Genomic DNA, 19393 nt, shown 5'->3' on the forward strand with positions numbered 1-19393 from the left:
CGGCGAAAAATCTAATTTATAGATGCCTATTCATTAGCGATGATGAGTTTCATCCGCAAAATAAAATTAAACTTAAAAGTATTTTACACAACAACAATTTTCCACCGAATATTGTCAATAGCCTTATCAATGATTACTATAAGAATTTACCACGAGGACCAAAAAATGAAAGCAATGACGAAAAAATTTACAAATCTGTAACATATGTACCTGGTATATCAGAAAAACTTCAACATTCGAATATTTATAACAACAACAAAGTCAAAATTGCTCACAAGTGCAATAATACATTAAAATCAATTTTTACAAATACAAAAACAAAAATAGAAAAAACAGAAAAAAAACAATGTAATTTATCAAATTCCATGTGGCGGCGATTCTAATGAAACATGTGATAAATTATATGTCGGAACAACTAAGAACAAGTTGAAAACAAGGATATCAGCTCATAAGTCCGACATCAAGTTAAGACACCAGAATGAAAAACCGAAAACAGCATTAGTAAGCCACTGTGCGAACACATCACACTACCCACAATTTGAGAGAGTGAGTGTATTGGACAGCGAAACTCACCACGGCAAACGTTACACGATGGAGATGCTCCACATACTGAATTTCCCAACAACAAAACGCATGAACTTTAAAAGTGACGTCGACAATAGTGCGTTGAGTTACAGAGGTCTCATTGCCAAAACAAAAAACATACATAGATCGCAATAGAAAGAAACCAGCAGTGCAATATTTATATTTCATGACGATGGTAGTGATTCTACGCTAGTTTAAGTAAATATTTTTAAGCTTCGTTTTTTTACGTATTAATGCGAAGATGGTATGTTTTATTGTTTTTGTAACATTGTATTATGCCTTGGTTATATCGAAATTTTGTGTATCCATTTGTTATTGTAGATAATCCTGATGATGCAATTCAAAGTAATTGCGAAATATCGATGAAGAATAAATAAAAAACATTTTGACCTCGAGCTTGACTATCTCTTCATTTTTTTTAATTTCTATTCCTCTCTATTTGTTTCCTTACTTTTCCAATCTGGAATATCGTGCGTTAAATTTCGTCTTCCACTTGTTGACTGCATCGAAGCCTTGGCCGTCCAGTTCTTCGCTCATTCTTATGACATGGCCTCGTTGTATCTCGCTACGTTTGGCTGTACCGATGTCGTTGTATAGCCGATACAGCTCGTTATTTGTACGACGTCGATATTCACCGTCAACTGATATTGATCCATAGATCTTTCGAAGAATTTGTTTCTCAAACATACCAAATACTGCCTTATCTTCTTGCACTAGTACCCAGGCTTCGAAACCATACATTAGCACGATTAGTATCACTGTATTGTAAAGTGTTATTTTCGTTTTATGAGATGTGGCTTTTTTAAACCAGGGAAGCTCATCTTTGCAAAGACAGTTTTTGCGGGATCTCACTTGCTTCTCTCCAACCCTCATTCCATTCCCTTTTTCTTTCATTAAAATCTGTTATATATTTCTAGTGCGATGTGGAATTTTGTGTATGTATCTACGCGTCTATAGTTACTTTTGTGTTTTGTATTTCTATGCCTTTCACTAAAAGAAAAAAACACCACTATTTATAAATTTGTATGTACATATGTGTCTGTTTTTGTGACTTTTGGGTTTGTATTTATATTACATCCAAACAAATATTTGTTTGCAACCAAACAAATATTCGTATGCACCCAAACATATATTTGTTTGCACCCAAACGTATATTTGTTTGCAACATGTTATGTTTGGGAGTGGTTGCAAATAAATACATGTTTGCTACAAAATATGTATGGGATATATGTTAGAGAGTCCTTTTTTCCTCCGTGTATGATCGGCCCTGCTTTAAACTGCCCTGTAGAAAGCATAGGCTCATGTGTCGACATGTCACCACTTTGTCTACTATTATGTTGACAAAGTCAACACTTTGTCAACATGTTGTCCTTAATAAGAAGAAGCGTTTTTTATATTGACAGCTGATAGCCCATCTACGCATTTTCTTATTTTTTTTTCTTCATTTTCTTAATTATTTGGTGTAAAATAATTTTGGCGATTTGTAAAAAGAGTGTTTTTGTGAAAAATCGATAACATATCTTGAATTTAACGAGTGATTAATCTTAAGGTATACCATTTTAATAACAACATGTATGAGCAAAATAAATTATAAAAGACAAGTTAAGAAATTTACAATTCTATATCAAAATACAAATTCTGACAACATTTGTGGTGAATCTTCGACAATTAGACATTATGTGGAACCTTTACAGAAGATTGTGGAGCCTGACAAATATATTGCACCAAGTCTTATGACCAAGAAAATAAAAACTGCGATGATATTTCTGACAATGAAAACGATTTTGTTATTATTTAAATGTGAAAATATTTAGCCACCCTTGAAAACATTATTTTTATTTACTCATTTTGTGCTTATGTGGAATATTAGGCGTAGATAAAACGGACTGTTATACGCAATTTGTACTTTTTTTAACATTTTCTATATTTTATGTTTTTTTTTTTTTTAAATAAAATATACAATTTAAAAAAAAGTGAATGTTCGTCGTGTTATTAGACGTACTATAGCATTTTAATCTGTAAAAAGTTCTAAATAGGCAAAAAACTTAGTAGTGAAAATTTGGTACCAATGTCTCCATGTGACCTTTTATGAACTATTGACATACACACACTTTGCTCATAAATACACTTTGCTTATAGATACAAACTTCCGCAGTTGGTCCGTGTTCTGTGGACGCATAGCGCGTCGATACCATCAACTTGGTCTTGTCGCCATTTACTCGCACATCACTTCAGTAGATTATCCTTCGACTATTTTAAAGGCATCAGTTAGTTCTTTTACTGATCGACTCCTGACCTCAATTTCATCAGCATAAGCAAATAACATGTGGCTATTGGTGCATATTGTGTCATTCCTTTTGGCGTTCGAAATTCATATAATCTTTTCCAGCAGGATGTTAAAGAAATCACACAAAGGGCTGTCTCCATATCTGAAAACTCTTTTGTTACTGAATTGTTAGGAGAATGAGGTTTGCCGGGATATCAAATTCGGACATAACCTAACACGCAATAATTTTTAACGTGAGGGGCTGTCGACTGCTGCTCTATAATCTACAAATAGATGGTAAGTGTCGATTTGCATCTTTTGGGTCTTTTCCAGGATTAGCCGCATGGTACACATCTGGTCAATTATGGTTTTAGACCTGACAAATCGAAAATTCGAACAGCTGGGACGGTAAGCCATCGGGTTCTGCTGCCTTATTATACTTCAGCCGGCTTTTGCTGTCTTCTCCTCATCTTGGCCGTGCGGTATATATCTAATACCAGTTTTTGGGAATTGATTTGCGGTATTATAATCATATTCACATTTTCGAAAAATGCTCTTTGTATATCCTGAGCACAATGTATGTATCTGTAACCAATGCTATCAGTTTGATGTTTCACTCTTTGTTTGAATTTTTCGGACTTCATTTTGGCTCCTGTACATCTTGATTTTATCACTTTCCCGCTTTTCCATTTCTCTCATTTTCCTGCGGAAAATATGTTTCTCCCGATACCTCTATCGTTCCCTATATGCTGCAGTCTCCTCACCGGTAGCAGCACAGCTCTCCCACTCATACCTTGGCGCCTTGGAGGGGGTCTCTGTTTGGATTTTGCGGCTGTTTACATGGGGCAATACTTTCCCGCTGTGCTTATACGTTATCGGGACGAGAATTAACAATTGATCCGGTTGAGTGGAATATGCTGTGGCTATCTGTTGTGATTGCAGCTTACCGATGTACAACTTCCGTGCTTTGTCTGTTCATACTTTATTTGCTACGTTTAATCGGGTACTTTTGCTGCAATAAGACAGAGATCTGAGCCCATGTTTGTTCGTCGGAACAATAGTACATCCAAATCGTTTTTTAGTTATTTTTTGTCTGGTGATAGTCAGGTGCTAACTGCTAACTACCATGTTGGGCCAAAGGTATTCTCCAAGATATAATAACAAGGTGACCGTGTAAGCCCAGCTGATATCTTCTCTTGTTGTCAAAATACATTTTTGTTTATAAAATAATAAAAACTATTTCAGATCAATCTACTTCTTCTGAAGTGTGCCAATAATATTTCGTAGTTTTTTTCTTTTTAGTGTATTCCTCGCTACAAAAACTTTTGACATCAAGAGAAGACTAAGGCCCTACTAAATGAACCTTGGTGTTCTCCTTTTCAATTTTGACATTAAATTTGCATATAGCTCATTTACTCAAAAAAGTGTCATAAGTCCCAGTTTACATTAGGCGAGTTTACTTGCGGCAATTGTCAGTTTGTTGGTGAGAGAGGGTGTTGAGAGGCAAAGGGTTACCATATGCCTCACCTCTCTCTCCATCAAACTGACAATTACCGCAAGTAAACTCGCCTAATGTAAATTGGGACTAACTAAAAAACTCATTACTTGATATTGTGTCGAAATTTTGACATGTTTAATTTCGTATAACAATTTAGTACAGATATCTGGGTAGCTTCATTTTATTCTTTGTGTTGTAATCGTTTTAAGTTGGGAAGTTAAAATTCAGTAGTCATCTTAAAATGTGTTTTTCTTTTTAAAAACAATTTTTTTTTATTGATGATACTTTTTGAGTAAATCAGCAATATGTGTAAACAATGCCACTTATGTGGACAAATCTGTCATAAGTGCCGTGGCCAGTTATGTCCATGTCAAAATGGCTTTCTCTTTTACTACGTTCATGTCAAATGGCTTTCTCTTTTACTACGTTCTGCTCGACAAATTTCGTGGTGTAAAAAAGTGGGTGTCACCGTGGTGCAATGGGATGTACACCCGCCTTGCACGGTGAAGGTCGTGGGTTCGATTCTCCGGCCAGTCAACATCAAAATTTTTCAAAATTTTCAACGGTGCCAAAATACCCCTCAGTAATGTTGGCGACATTTCCTGAGTACTTCAGCCATGTAAAACTTCTCTGCAAAGTGGTGTATTAAGACACGCCGTTAGGACTCGGCGATAATCTGTAGGTCCCATATCATTGAGCTAATATGAATCGGGTGCACTCATTAATATGAGAGAAGTCTCCCTTGTCTCTTATGGAATGTTTGTGGAACAATTATTATAAAAAGTGGAAAATATATATAAATATAAATATAAATATAAATATAAATAATAAGATATTTAAATCAGTGAAATAAAAAATAGAAAACAGAGAAAATTATTTTTTTGTTGTTTTTTAGAAGCCAGGCTTGTTTTTTGACGTTGCTGCCAGATCTAATATTTTTCCGTTCCTTTACTTTTGTGCAAAACTGTGTACGTTAGAGCAATTTTGACAGTTCACTCTTTTGCTACTTTTACCAAGCTTATATAAACAAGAACACGTCGTATCAGCTTGTCGCTTTCGTTTTTAGAAAGTTCGGCTGCTTTTCGAGTCTTATTATTTTTCTGCGGTCTGGGCTCCATTTTCAATACAATTTTGGTGATAGACTGTGCGGCGTCTTAGCTACAGCTAATTTTTTTAATTTAATTACTTCCAAATTTAATTGCTTCTTAAAACATTTTGATATTGAAAGTGTTTTTATGATTTTCATAAATCTTAATGTTGCGGTTTTAAACATTTTCATTTCCATTTTATATCACAGCATTTTTATCTTTGACATTATTATAAACTACCACTACTGTGGTTTTCATGCTATATTTATTGTTATTGCAATTATTCTGTATGTACTGATTGCAACTACAAAGCTTTAAACATTTCCCCCGTTCAGTGGTTTACCACTGTTATAAGCTGCAGCAAGTCATTCAGTCAGTAAGTCAGTGTATGCAAACATTATGGAATTCGTAATAACAGGAAACCAGATCGGTCGACCAACCAACTGGCAAACCGACAGAGGATGAAACAAAGGAAAACCCATGTAAACGTAGACATGAACATGTGTTAATGGTCAATTCCCTGGAAAATGATTTTCCAATTGAAAAGTTATTAAACAACAACAATAGTTGTTCTTATTGCTGCTACAGTAGCAGCTAAAGGAGAAAGTAAATGCTAAGAACCATTAAACGTTTGATGTAAGGAATTGGGGCAAATTAGTAAGAATCTGTAACACCTAAAGCATTATATTGCATATCTATGCTTTCGTAATTTAAGTTTTAAATATTTCAGTTGAATTTGTACTTCATTTTCCCCCGCCTCCCATTAACCCATATTGTTGGAACATGCTCTTATCGAAAGTTTGCTTTAGAGTACCATAACTTTTGAAATAATTAGGCTTAAGGTGAGTGAGAGTACATGTGGTACATATATACATACGTGTACATGCATTGTATTGAACAGACTGTTACACTATCGTTGCCATGACAGCTGCTGATGCTTCAGTTTGTGGCAGCGAGGGATCATTGTCAATAATGTGATGACCATTAAGGGCAATATGTTGCACTCCAATGAATTATCTACGGATTACACACATGACTGTCTTCAAATTTTTGTGAATGCATTTGTAAATTTGTTTTTATTTTTACATTTCATTTAGTTTTGTATTACTCCAGGTATGCCATATCAACAGTCAGGTAGATTTCGATGGGAAAGTTAACAGTGGTCATGATCACTGATCAAGATATCATTTAATAATCATATTTGGGTAGATAATTTAATAGGGGTGTAGTTTAGGGGTGTACCTAGAAAAAGGCTTGACCTTCTGGGGCGAACCTAAAACGAGGTGTGCTTAGAAAGAAGCGTGGTCTTTAGGGGCGAGCCTATAAAGAGGTGTGATTAAAAAGAGGCGTGATCATTATCAAAGATGTGTGGTTAAAAAAGCGTGGTCTTTATTTGGGAGCCTAAAATACGAGTGGTTAAAAACAGGCGCGGTCTTTATTTGGAAGCCTAAAATACGAGTGGTTAAAAAGAGGTGAGGTTTTTATTTGGAAGCCTAAAAAGGAGTGATTAAAAGGAGGAGTGGTCTTTATTTGTGTGCTAAAAGTATGTGGTTAAAAAGAGACGTGGTATTTATTCGGTAGCCCAAAGAACGAGTGGCTAAAAAGAGGCGTGGTCTTTATTTGGGAGCCTAAAAAGGTGTGGTTAAAAAGAGGCGTGGTCTTTATTTGGGAGCCAAAAAAGTTGTGGTTAAAAAGAGGCGTGTCTTCATTTGGGAGCCAAAAAAGTTGTGGTTAAAAAGAGGTGTGTCTTCATTTGGGAGCCTAAAAACGAGTGATTAAAATAGACGTGGTCTTTATATGGGAGCCAAAAAGGTGTGGTTAAAAGGTGTGGTTAAAAAGATGCGTGGTCTTTATTTGGGAGCCTAAAAAGGCGTGGATAAAAAGATACGTGGTCTTTATATGGGAGCCTAAAAAGGCGTGAATAAAAAGATACGTGGTCTTTATTTGGGAGCCTGAAAATGGCGTGGTCTTTATTTGGGAGCCTCAAAAATGCGTGTTTAAAAAGAGGCGTGATCTTTATTTTAGGTGTTGTTAAAAAAGTTTAATAGGGGCGTGGTTTAATAGAGCTGTGGGGGCGGTTTAATATAGGCGTGGTTAATTAGGGTGTGCCATAATATAGACGTGCTCTATTAGTAGCGCGATTTAATGGAGTCGTGGTATTTTAGGGGCATGGCATAATATGGAGTTGTCTTATAGGGGCGTGTCCTGAGAGAGGTGTGGTCTATTAGGGGCGTGGTCTGAGAGAGGCGTGGTCTATTAGGGGCGTATCTAGAAAAGGGCGTGATATGTTATGGGCGTGGTCTGAAAGAGGCGTGGTGTGTTATGGGGGTCGGATATTATGGGTGAACCACGCCTTTTATATTCATATATGGACTATGGAAATAAACACCTTAAATATTGTAAATTTTGGGGCCCATATATCGGAAAGTATTGACTTTCTTTGGACTTGTCCACCAAAATAAACAAAAATCGTTTACCGTTATAAGGCCACAATCTATTTTCGAACAGAACTTTAACTGCACTTAATAAATAATTTTTTGAACTCTTGCGAATAATGTATTCGAAGGAATGGACCGATATTGCCAATTCCAAACTTGATCTAGGTTTGGAAGATATATTATAATGTACTAAGATTAGACCGGCATTTAAGCAAACAGTTTTGAGCTCATTAACGTAGGGGATGGAAGATACCAAGATACAAAGCCCAGGATTTATCTTGGTCCCTCTTTCATCTCAAGTGGACACTGACCTCCCCGTGGTGTCACCTGGGGAACTGCCTTTAACACCCGTTAAAGGTAGTGAGCTAACATGTGCCGCGCGTTCACCCATAAGAACGTTAAAAACTTGGGTTTGGGTGTCGGGTTAGTAACCCTCCCCTAGAAAAACAGTCTACTATGAAAAAACGAAAGAAAAGAAAAACAAATCCCTCAAAAGTTGACGACCCCCGCAAACGTTTCAAGTACCATGATTTGCGAATCTGCACCTGGAATGTTCGCACTCTTTATAGAGAAGGTGCAATTTACGCATTGGCAGATGTACTTGAAATGTACAAGGCTGACATTACTGCCATACAGGAAATACTATGGAGCGGGAGAGGCGTCACAACAACACCTAAAGGTGACGCACTGTATTATAGCTGCCATGACACAAAGCATGAGTTTGGTTGCGGATTTGTAGTTTGTCGGAGGTTAAAACATCTGTTCTCCAGCTTCACCCCAGTGAATGAAAGACTCAACATCAGCTTTATTTGCGTTCATGCTCCCACTGAAGACAAGGACGAACACACCACAGATATTTTTTACGAGCGCTTAGAAGAAACTTATGACAGTTGCCCTGCCCATGACATTAAAATCATTCTAGGCGATTTTAATGCCAAAATTGGAAAGGAGAATATTTTGGCCCAACAGTCGGGAAATTCAGTCTCCACAGTGAAACATCTGACAATGGTATGAGGCTGATAGACTTTGCAGCTGCAAGAAACATGGTAGTTAGCAGTACCAGATTTAATCATCTCGATATTCATAAAGGGCACCTGGCTGTCGCCATATCGAAGAACAAGAAATCAAATTGATCACGTTGTGATAGGTGTAAGACATGCATCAAGCGTGTTGGATGTACGATCGTTCCGAGGTGCAAACATAGACTCGGACCACTTCCATGGTCAACGAAATAATTGGACCATACCAATGCGGCTTTAGACCTGGCAAGTCCACCATTGACCAGATATTTACCCTGCGCCAAATCCTGGAGAAGACCCAAGAGATGCAGTTGGTGTACCTTTTTGTCGATTATAAAGCAGCCTTCGACAGCCCGCTACGTTCAAAGGTATTCCAAGCAATGTCTGAATTTGGTATCCCCGCAAAGCTAATTCGGCTTTTTAAAATGACTCTAATTGACACAAGATCTTCAGTTAAAATAGGAAAGAACATCTCCGATGAGTTTTGTACCAAAAGAGGTTTCAGGCAAGGAGACAGCCTTTCGTGTGACCTTTTCAACATCCTGCTAGAAAAGGTTATACGAGAGGCAAACGTAAAAAGAAGTGGCACAATCTACACCAATAACCTACTTGCTTATGCTGATGATATAGACATCATAGGACGATCGGTAAAAGAAGTAACCGATACCTTTATGAAGGTCGAAGGAGAATCTGCTAAAGTGGGTCTGACGGTAAACGGAGAGAAGACCAAGCTGATGGTGTCGACGCGCAATGCATCCATTGAGATCGGACCAACTGTTGAAGTTAGTTCCTATAATTTTGAGGTAGTAAAAGACTTCGTATACCTCGGCACCGCCGTAAACACAACAAACGACATCAGTTGTGAAATAAACAGAAGAATTGTATTGGCCAACAGATGCTACTTTGGCTTAAGTAAGCACTTTAAAAACAAAGCCACAACTCGTCAAACAAAAATAACGCTTTACAAAACACTGATACTACCCGTGCTGATGTATGGTTCCGAAGCCTGAGTACTTGCGCAAGCAGATAAGGCAGTGCTTGGTGTGTTTGAGAGAAAAATTCTTCGAAGGTTCTACGGACCAAACTGCGTTGACGGTGAATATCGACGTCGCATGAACCACGAGCTGTATCTGCTATACAACGACATCAATATTGTTAAACGTATCGAGATGCAGCGAGTGCGTTGGCTAGGCCATATAATAAGAATGAGCGATGATGAACCCGCTAAAAATGCGTATAAATTCGAGCCACATGGCGGTGCACGCAGAATTGGCAGGCCAAAGAATAGATGGCGCAAACAAGTGGATGATGAGATGACAAGGCGCGGTATTCTAAAAAGCGAAGCACGAAACAGAGAGAATTGGAGATCTTTTCTTAGTTCGGTCTATGCACAGTGGATCCACTTGTATGGAGAAAGTGGCCAAAAATATTTAGAGTGTAAAAATCAAGCCAATGCGCCGGTTACAGCTTTGTGCTGCTGCGAAGAGTGTTTTAAGAAACCACGAGCGTGACATTCTCCCCCCTTTCCCCTCTGGAGGGGGTATACGGTAAAATTTGTTTTAGGCGGTAAATACAAAATTACATGAACAAAGGTCCCGATTATCTAATGATACAAAAATGCGCTTAGGGAAACAAAACAATCACCAAAACAACATAAAATCCAACCAATTTAGCGGATTAAAAAAATCAATATTTTTGTCTGAAAAATTTGCAAAATGTTTAATATAGATCATACAGCGTTCTTCCTGGAAGGCACTTACCGCCAACGTAAGACTTATTTGGAAGAAGATTTCTTCATCTTGCCACTGATGCCAATTATGTTAATGTACGTGGTCAGATAACAGAGTTATACGCGAATATACCCGTAGAAACCCTATTATAGGGCAGCTTTAGTCAGCGACCCACCGTTTATAGTCTGGCACTAGATGGCAGCTGATTTTAATACTGAATACTCTTAAACCCATGACCTACTTTGGAAAATTATTCCCGAGGTGGGCACTGGTGGGCATCATGACTAAAAGCTTAGGTCAAATTTAAGTATATGATCGAATTGGCATTACAAAATACGCTAAGAAAATATGCAGCTAACTAGAATTCCACAACACGCTAAAACACTATTTTGTAATGAAAACTAAGCTATTACCTCCTCTTTCAAAATCCACTATAATATTTTGCTATACGTATTAGTTTCGCGATATTTTGAATATATTTACTTGCACTTAAAATATAGGTTGTACTCACAACAAAAAATATTAGTCAAATGTTCTGTCTTTTGAAGCTATTCTTAATAATATCGCGTTCGAATCAAACAAAAACTAATATATATTTAAAAAGGTCCATGTCATAGCTGACAGAGTTGCCAGATGTTGTACCAAAATTTTGACATTCATTTTTTTATTTTTGGCCAATGGGTGGATCCACTGTGCTATCGAACAAATGTTCTGCAATGGGCCAGCTAAGTAAGTAAGTAACATTAAATCATCAATTATCTCAGGACGTACACAAAAAAAGCCACCCCGGAAATTTTGATTTAAAGCTTTATCACTATATTCTTGTCAAATGGCGATAAAATATTACGAATGTATTGAGAAAATGTTTATCAAACATGAAAATGTTACTAAAAAGCGATCGACAAACGATTTCAAACAAAAAATTTATTGAAATTACTCTCAAGAGCGAGAGAAAAAACTTTTTACGGCATAGAGAGACTTTGTGCTACAACAATGTGTTGTGTTTTTTTCTTGAGAGTCGTGTGTCGTTGCAATGTTTGTTTCAAAACATGGTGAAGGAATTTTTGCGGCGTGGAGGGATGATGTGTTTGTTATACCCTCCACCATATGGAGGGTATAATTAAATTTGTCATTCCGTTTGTAACACATCGAAATATTCGTCGGAGACCCTATAAAGTATATATATTATTGATCAGCATAAAATTCTATGTCGATTTGACCATGTCCGTCTGTCCGTCCGTCCGTCTGTCTGTCTGTTGAAATCAAGATACAGCTCGCATTTTTAAAGATAGAAAGTCCAAATTTGGCACAGAAGTTTTTATTACTTGCAGGATGGTTGGTATTGAAAATGGGATATATCGGTCCACGTTTTGATATAGCCCCCATAGAACGGTACCTCCCGATTTTCGGTATTTTTAAGGTTTTAGCTTCATTATCCCACCAAAATGGCTGAAATTTGGTACGTAGTCTTCTTTAGGGGTATAAAACTTTTCCCTCGAATTTCGTCTTTATCGGTTTACACCTTCATATAGCCCCCATAGAACGGTACCTCCCGATTTTCGGTATTTTTAAGGTTTTAGCTTCATTATCCTACCAAAATGGCTGAAATTTGGTACGTAGTCTTCTTTGGGGTTATAAAACTTTTCCCTCGAATTTCGTCGTTATCGGTCCACACCTTCATATAGCCCCCATAGAACGGTACCTCCCGATTTTCGGTATTTTAAAGGTTTTAGCTTCATTATCACACCGAAATGGCTGAAATTTGGTACTTAGTCAACGTTGGTGGTATAAAACTTTCTCCCAGAACTTTGTCGGTATCGGTCCATGCCTTCATATAGCCCCCATAGAACGGTACCTCCCGATTTTCGGTATTTTGAACGTTGTGGCCTCAATATTCCACCGAAATGGCTGGAATTTGGTATTTAGACTTCGTCGGGGGTACTCAAGCTTCCCCTTTAAATTTGTCGGTATAGGTCCACGCCTTCATATAGCCCCCATGGAAAGGTACCTCCCAATTTTTCGTATTTTGAAGGTTGTGTCTTCAATATTCCACCAAAATGGCTAAAATTTGGTATTTAGTCTTCAATGTGATATAAAACTGTTCGCCAGAAATATGTCTGCACAGGTCCACGCTTTCATATTGCCCCATTTCTGACTAAAATTCGTCGGTATAGGTCCACGTTTCGATATAGCCCCCATAGAACGGTACCTCCCGATTTTCGTAATACTGAAGATTGTGACGTCAATATCCAACCGAAATGGCTGAAATTCGTTATTTCGTCTTCCAAGAGTTATAAAATATTCCAGAAGAGTATTATCAGTATAGGTCCACGTCTTCCTATATCCGCATAGAAGCTAACTTCTTGATTTTCGGTATTTTTTAAGTTTTAGCCACATTCTCTTACCGTAATATAGGAAATTTGGTACTTAGTCTTCATTGAGCCTAAAAACTTTCCGTCAGAAATTTGTCGGTATTGATCGACGTTTTGAAATAGCCCCCATAGAATGGTGCCTCACATTGTTTTACCGAAATTGCTGAAATTTAGTATTAAGTCTTCTTCATACACGAAAGAAAACTAATTATTCCATTTTATTTCAATACAACTTGTGGTGGAGGGTATAACAAGTTCGGCCCCGCCGAACTTAACGCCGTTCTTACTTGTTTTTTTTATACCCTCCACCATAGTATGGAGGGTATATTAAGTTTGTTTTTCCGTTTGTAACGCATTGAAATACTCATTTGCGACCCTATAAAGTATATATATTCTTGATCAGGGTAAAATTCTAAGTCGATCTGAGCACGTCCGTCCGTCCGTCCGTCCGTCCGTCCGTCTGTGGTAATCACTCTAGCATCCACAAAAATGGAGATAGGACGCTGAAATTTTGGGAAAATGCGTCTTTTGTTTGCAGGCAGGTCAAGTTCGATGATGGGCTATATCGGTCCACGTTTTGGTATAGCCCCCATATAACGGTACCCCCCGATTTACGGTATTTTGACGTTTTTAGCTACATGTTCAGACCGATTTAGCTATAATTTGACATTTAGGGTTCTTAAGTGTAACTAAATTTATATAACAAAAGTTGTGGACCTAGGTCCACGTGTTGGTATAGCACCCATATAACGGTACCCCCGATTTACGACATTTTGACGTTTTTATCTACATTTTCAGACCGATTTAGCTATCAATTGACATTTAGGATTCTTAAATGTCAATAAACTTATATAACTAGTGGGCATAGGTCCATGTTTTGGATTAGCCCCCATATAACGTTACTGCCCGATTTCAGGTATTTTGAGAATTTTACCAACAAGTTTTAACCGAATTATCTGTAATTTGAACATTTTAAATTCTTAGTGGTCACCACACCTCTCCACCAAAAATTGTCAAGAAAGCCCCCATATAACGGTACCTCCCGATTTTCAGTAATTTGGCCATTTTAGCTACAATTTTTAACAGAACTAACTGTAATTTGACATTTGAAGGTTGTAGTGGTCACCACGCATCTGCATCAACAATTTTCAACATAGCCCCAATATAACGATACTTCCCGATTTTCGGTACTTTGAGGATTTTACTTAAAATGTTTAACCGAACGTAGGTCCATGTTTTTGTATAGTCCCAAAACAAACCTCCCGATTTTCCGTACCTTAGCTTTATTTTTGGACGAACTTTCTGTAATTTGATTTTCGATATTTTGAAGATTCTATCTAAATTTTTTAACCGAATTAGGAGTTATTTGACATTAAAGGCTCCCATCAAAAACTCTCAACATAGACCCATGTTTTATTATAACCCCTATATAACAGCACCTCCCAATTTCTAGCCCACCAAAAATTGTCAACAGTTAGATATAGGCACCATAAAAAAGGGCCTCCTGAATGAAGCATTTTATGTACATTATCTGACATTTTAACGTACTCACTTAAAGTTGGGGACAGGAATGAATATTTTATGGTGGAGGGTATGAAAAGTTCGGCCCGGCCGAACTTAATGCTTTTTTACTTGTTTTGTTTCTGTTTTTTATGAACCTAATATGAAGTTCTCATGTTTTGTTATGTTTGGTGGTTATCCCACATAAAGCCACTGGCCGTTTAAACGCCACCAAAACGGTTGCAACATTTGACGTAAAACTCGGACATTTTCGCAAATGTTTATGGACTTTTTTGTATTTTCTTATAGTATTGTCTGTTATCTATCATTCCATGTTTATAAAGCTTTATTTGGCCTCTGCATTTCCCCGCAATTGGCCTAAAACGCAAGCAATTAAAAAAAATCGACCTTTTGGTAATTTTAGATTTTGAGGAATAATTTAAATAAATAATTTTAATTATGCAATAAAAATGTAATCATAAATGCTACATTCATCTTAAGTCAGGGATTTGTTAGGAATGTAGTAAGAGTATTTTCGGATTCAAATACGAAGGGATTGGCATGTAAGAATACACCTATATTACACTTAAAAGTTTCGGCACTTTTAAAATAAGACCCGATAGCAGGAAAACTATACGTATTAGAGAAAAAAGTTATTTTTAAAAAATACTTAGAATGTCTCAAAAATATCATCAAAATAAAATTATAAGTTTTCTCGCAAAAAAAATTCTCGGCCCTAAGTGGGTTAAGAAAGGCAGATAACATTTTTAACCAGTAGTTTGGTTTATTGTGGCAGTTTTTTTAAAGCAGTCGTCGAGTGGATCGGTAGCGCAGAAATAAATCAGGGTTTGTGTGTTTTCATAAAGTAAATTAAATGTCCAATACATTTTATGACTGGAACTTAATTTTATAACTGAATCCACTAATCTGAAAAAGAAGAATAAGAGTATTTTATTGGACAGAGAATCAACTGCATGTCATATTGGTAATAACATCAATACATTTTATATATTTATATATATTTTTTATGTTTCTCACATATTTTATATGTTTCTCACATTACAGATACCCATTTTCCGCTGATGATTTTCAATGTGGCAGAAGAATGTGTTTCACAACTGACGAGAAGCGTTCAACTATGTTCCCTGTATTTTATATTTAAAAGTGATTTATTTGTTTTCTTTTATTAAAATTGAAGTGTGGCACTAAATAATTATTTACTTCTGTTATTAATTATTCCATTCCGATTTCTTTCTTTGATCTGTTATTTCTTGTATGTAATTTTTTATGTACCTATGCGTCTGTTGTTGCTTTTGTGTTTGACATTTCTATGCGTTTCAATTAAATAAATAACCGCCAATATTTATAAATGTGTGTGTATGTACCTTCTTTGGCGATTGGGTTTGTATTTAATAAAAAACAACAAAATAATTGTAAATATGAACATTTTTTTATTGATTGCAAAAGAAAAATGAGTTCAACAATTTTTTAATCCATAAAATATTTTGTTTTTATAATGCGCAATGTGGAATATTTTGATAAATATTTTTGTCAATATGTGAAATATTTTATCAGTTCAAAATAAAAAAATCGATAAATTTTTTAGTCAATACAACAATTTTATTTTATCTAACTGTATTTGTACTCTGATCAAATAATTTTATCGAATTTTGTCAGTATAGACAATTTTTTATCGCCGGAAAATCGATACATTTTGACTGAATCCTTGAATTTTTTTTATCAAATGGCTAAATTTTTTTCTGTATATGGAATTACGTCAGAAACTGTACCTGGGTAATAAGGGCTACCAGTCCTTAAACTACATTTTGTGTAGGAGGTATCCATAGAAGTGGAACAATATTCGAACCTCATCTATGCCTAGAAAAATATTATACAGAAATCTCCGATTTGCAAGCAAACAAAGGCTTTAATCACCATAATTGTCCACTGTACGACAATATTTATTAAGTGGTTGCTGTCGAAGCACGTATTTACCTGGTCTATTGATACACTGAACACACACCATTGACTCACACATAATTCAGGATTTTTATGCGTAGCAGAGGGGAAGAGCCGTATGTGTGCATTAATACTCGATGTCGTATTGACACGCATTTGTGCAATGAAGATATGGCCTGGGAGTATTATCGGAATTATTTACTTTCGCAAATTGCAATGCTTTTCTACCTGTCTGTTTTGGACTGTTAGCTGATTATGTGTAATTCGTATTTTGATTTCGCAAATGAATAAATGCTTTGCAGGTGAAATGGTGGCTGGCGCATAGAGTTCTCGATATACACATATGAACGCTCAATATTGCAACTATGGCCTAATGCATTTCAATGGACACAGTAAAAGGATATTCAATTTCTGGGAATTATATGTAGAAGCGGGCTATTATGTAATTTGTTTCATAAAATGTTTAATCTGTTTGGCTTTCAAGAAGGTTTGATATTTTTGACACGATATATAAAATAGTACATATTTTTAAACATCCTTCACATTTGCTTTAAACTAAATAATTTTTTAAGTGTCCAAATTCAAATCCCTAATATTTTATTTTTCAATAGTGCATAAGAACCAGGTGGCTGATAAAATTTACACTTTTTCACATTAATATTATGAATAGTTAATAAGATAACAAAAATGAAAAATGACATTCAGAAATACATACATACGTACCACGTAAGCCATTTGGACAGTAAAAATATCAAAAGTTAATAAAATATTTTAAATGGCGTCATTAGCAAAAAAATCACTACTTAATAATTGAACTCAATGGAATTTACATAGCAAATTCAGTTAAGGTTTTCTGAGGGCTATTTAAAAAAATATTATGACACGGCTTAAATAATTATGTTTGTGAGTGTGTGTGTATGTGTTTTTTCTCGATTGCATTTTAAATGAGCTGGTCTACACGTTTGAATTTTGCACAAGAGTCTAATTAAATTTTCATTCGATATTTGCATAATTTCAACATTTGTTTAGATTGTAAACGGAATTTCGACAGGAAAACATAACACAAAAAAACAACACATTGCCTTTTTTTCGTTAGCTTTATCTTGCCATGCTGTTGTTATTGTTCGATTTGCATTGTAATTTATTTTAGATTGGCAAAAAGTGCACTGTTTGGTCCAACATCGGATATTTGAACATTATGACAATGCACTTTATATACAATTGGCAGATAGAACACTTGTTTCCTCTTGTCGTTGCGGTTTCTTAATTGTTGCTACTAATTTAGAATTTAGTTGAAAATGTGGTTTAGTTTGGTTTATTTATTATTAATTAAATAAATATTCTGTATTGTTTTAAGAGCCGCATTTTAGTTTGTGAAAAATGAGTGAGCAAACAATTTGGTGATTAAATTTTAGTTATTAAATTCGGTTGGCATTTTTAATGCTAGAATTAAGAATGTGGCAATAGTGGTTGAAAGTCATTAAAATATGACACGTATTTGATATATGAACCACACACTTTATATGCTGCATTCGGAATGTAATTATGTAGAATTAATTATATTTGTGATACATTAAAAAAATAAATATATTAAAAAAATAAAACACAATTTCATGGAACTGTGTTCGTTAGCACATTTTTTTCAAAAAATTACAAAGGAAAATTTCCACTTACATCTCTGAAGAGATAAGGGATACCGTTCTCATGCCAAAGAGCGCCTCTTGAATCTATTTTAAACCTAACCTCACACTAGAGGTCGGAACGCCACGAAATTTTGGGTGGAGATGGGGTCCCAAAGAAAAAGGAGCCTATTGATGTTGGTGATGTTCACATAATATTCTGGCTTCGAAATGCGCAGAAGAAAAGCCTGTCAATGAATGTAGAAAATGTCACCTTTGCAATGATGTATCCAATCCAATTTTTCCATTTTTATACCCTACATCATAGTTCCGTTTGCAACGCATTTAAATCATTTGCGATCCTTTTAAACTATATACATATAAAAAACTTGTTGTTTTTAAAATTTGAAAACAACAAATCTGTGGTTAAGCTGGGTCTTACTTTAAAAATAAAAAGTAAACACACATCACAACAAAACTGCCAAAGTGAATCTAAAATAGACACACAGCACGGTGGACGATTTGTTTGTTGTTATTTTCGACAAACTATCAACGTAGTTATGATGACTCTCTGCATTGTGGAGACGCATAACAGTGGGAGTAGTTTGCATATGCGGCTACGAGAGTTTTTGAGTGTTTCTGTTGAATTCGCATTTAAACGAATTCGTCAGTCACATTTAATCTTGAGCTCGAGTCGTCATAAAATGGGGAAGAGTTCTTTTCTGCAATGCAAAGAACTAAGGGAACTGATGAGTCCAAGTGGCGTTGGACGAAACTAGTATTCTCTGTCCTTCCCTAAGTAAATCAATTTTAACTACCCCACTTTAAAAACTTGTTGTTTTTAAAATTTGAAAACAACAAATCTGTGGTTAAGCTGGGTCTTACTTTAAAAATAAAAACTATATACATATATTCTTGATTAGGTCGGTGTCTACACGCAGAAAAATTTATGTTAAAAATATGTTTGGATCCAAACAAATATATGTTTGGGACCGGTTGCAAACAAATATATGTTTGGATCCAAACATAATATGTTTGGGTCCAAACAAATATATGTTTGCAACATTTTGTAACATATATCAATTTGATATGTTTGGGTAAAACATATTTTTTATGTTAGAACATCTTTGTCATGGGTGGAGAGAGGATGTTTGTCAACGAGAGTATAACAGTGCTCTCGCGGCTGCGGAATGCTGTTTTATTAGAGTTGTGTGTATTGTATAATAGAAGACGTAGAAGCGAAGAAGGGGTCTTTGGTGCTTTGATGGCGTGTATGCGTCAAACTCGTGTGTTTCTTGTTTTGTTGTTGTTAACCAACG

General features: G+C 35.9%; 1 long non-coding RNA gene across 1 annotated transcript in view; it reads left to right on the forward strand.

Moving 5' to 3' along the window:
• The window catches only part of LOC141390329 (uncharacterized), a 170789-nt gene extending 155097 nt beyond the window's left edge, over positions 1-15692 (forward strand). Inside the window, exon 3 of the long non-coding RNA XR_012409324.1 lies at positions 15562-15692. This is a non-coding gene — a long non-coding RNA (uncharacterized lncRNA). The remainder of the gene's footprint in view (positions 1-15561) is intronic.
• Positions 15693-19393: the final 3701 nt, after the last annotated feature.

This window comes from Musca autumnalis, unplaced genomic scaffold, assembly GCF_047663935.1.
Source record: "Musca autumnalis isolate F117 unplaced genomic scaffold, ASM4766393v1 scaffold_1, whole genome shotgun sequence".
In the NCBI taxonomy this organism is placed as follows: domain Eukaryota; kingdom Metazoa; phylum Arthropoda; class Insecta; order Diptera; family Muscidae; genus Musca; species Musca autumnalis.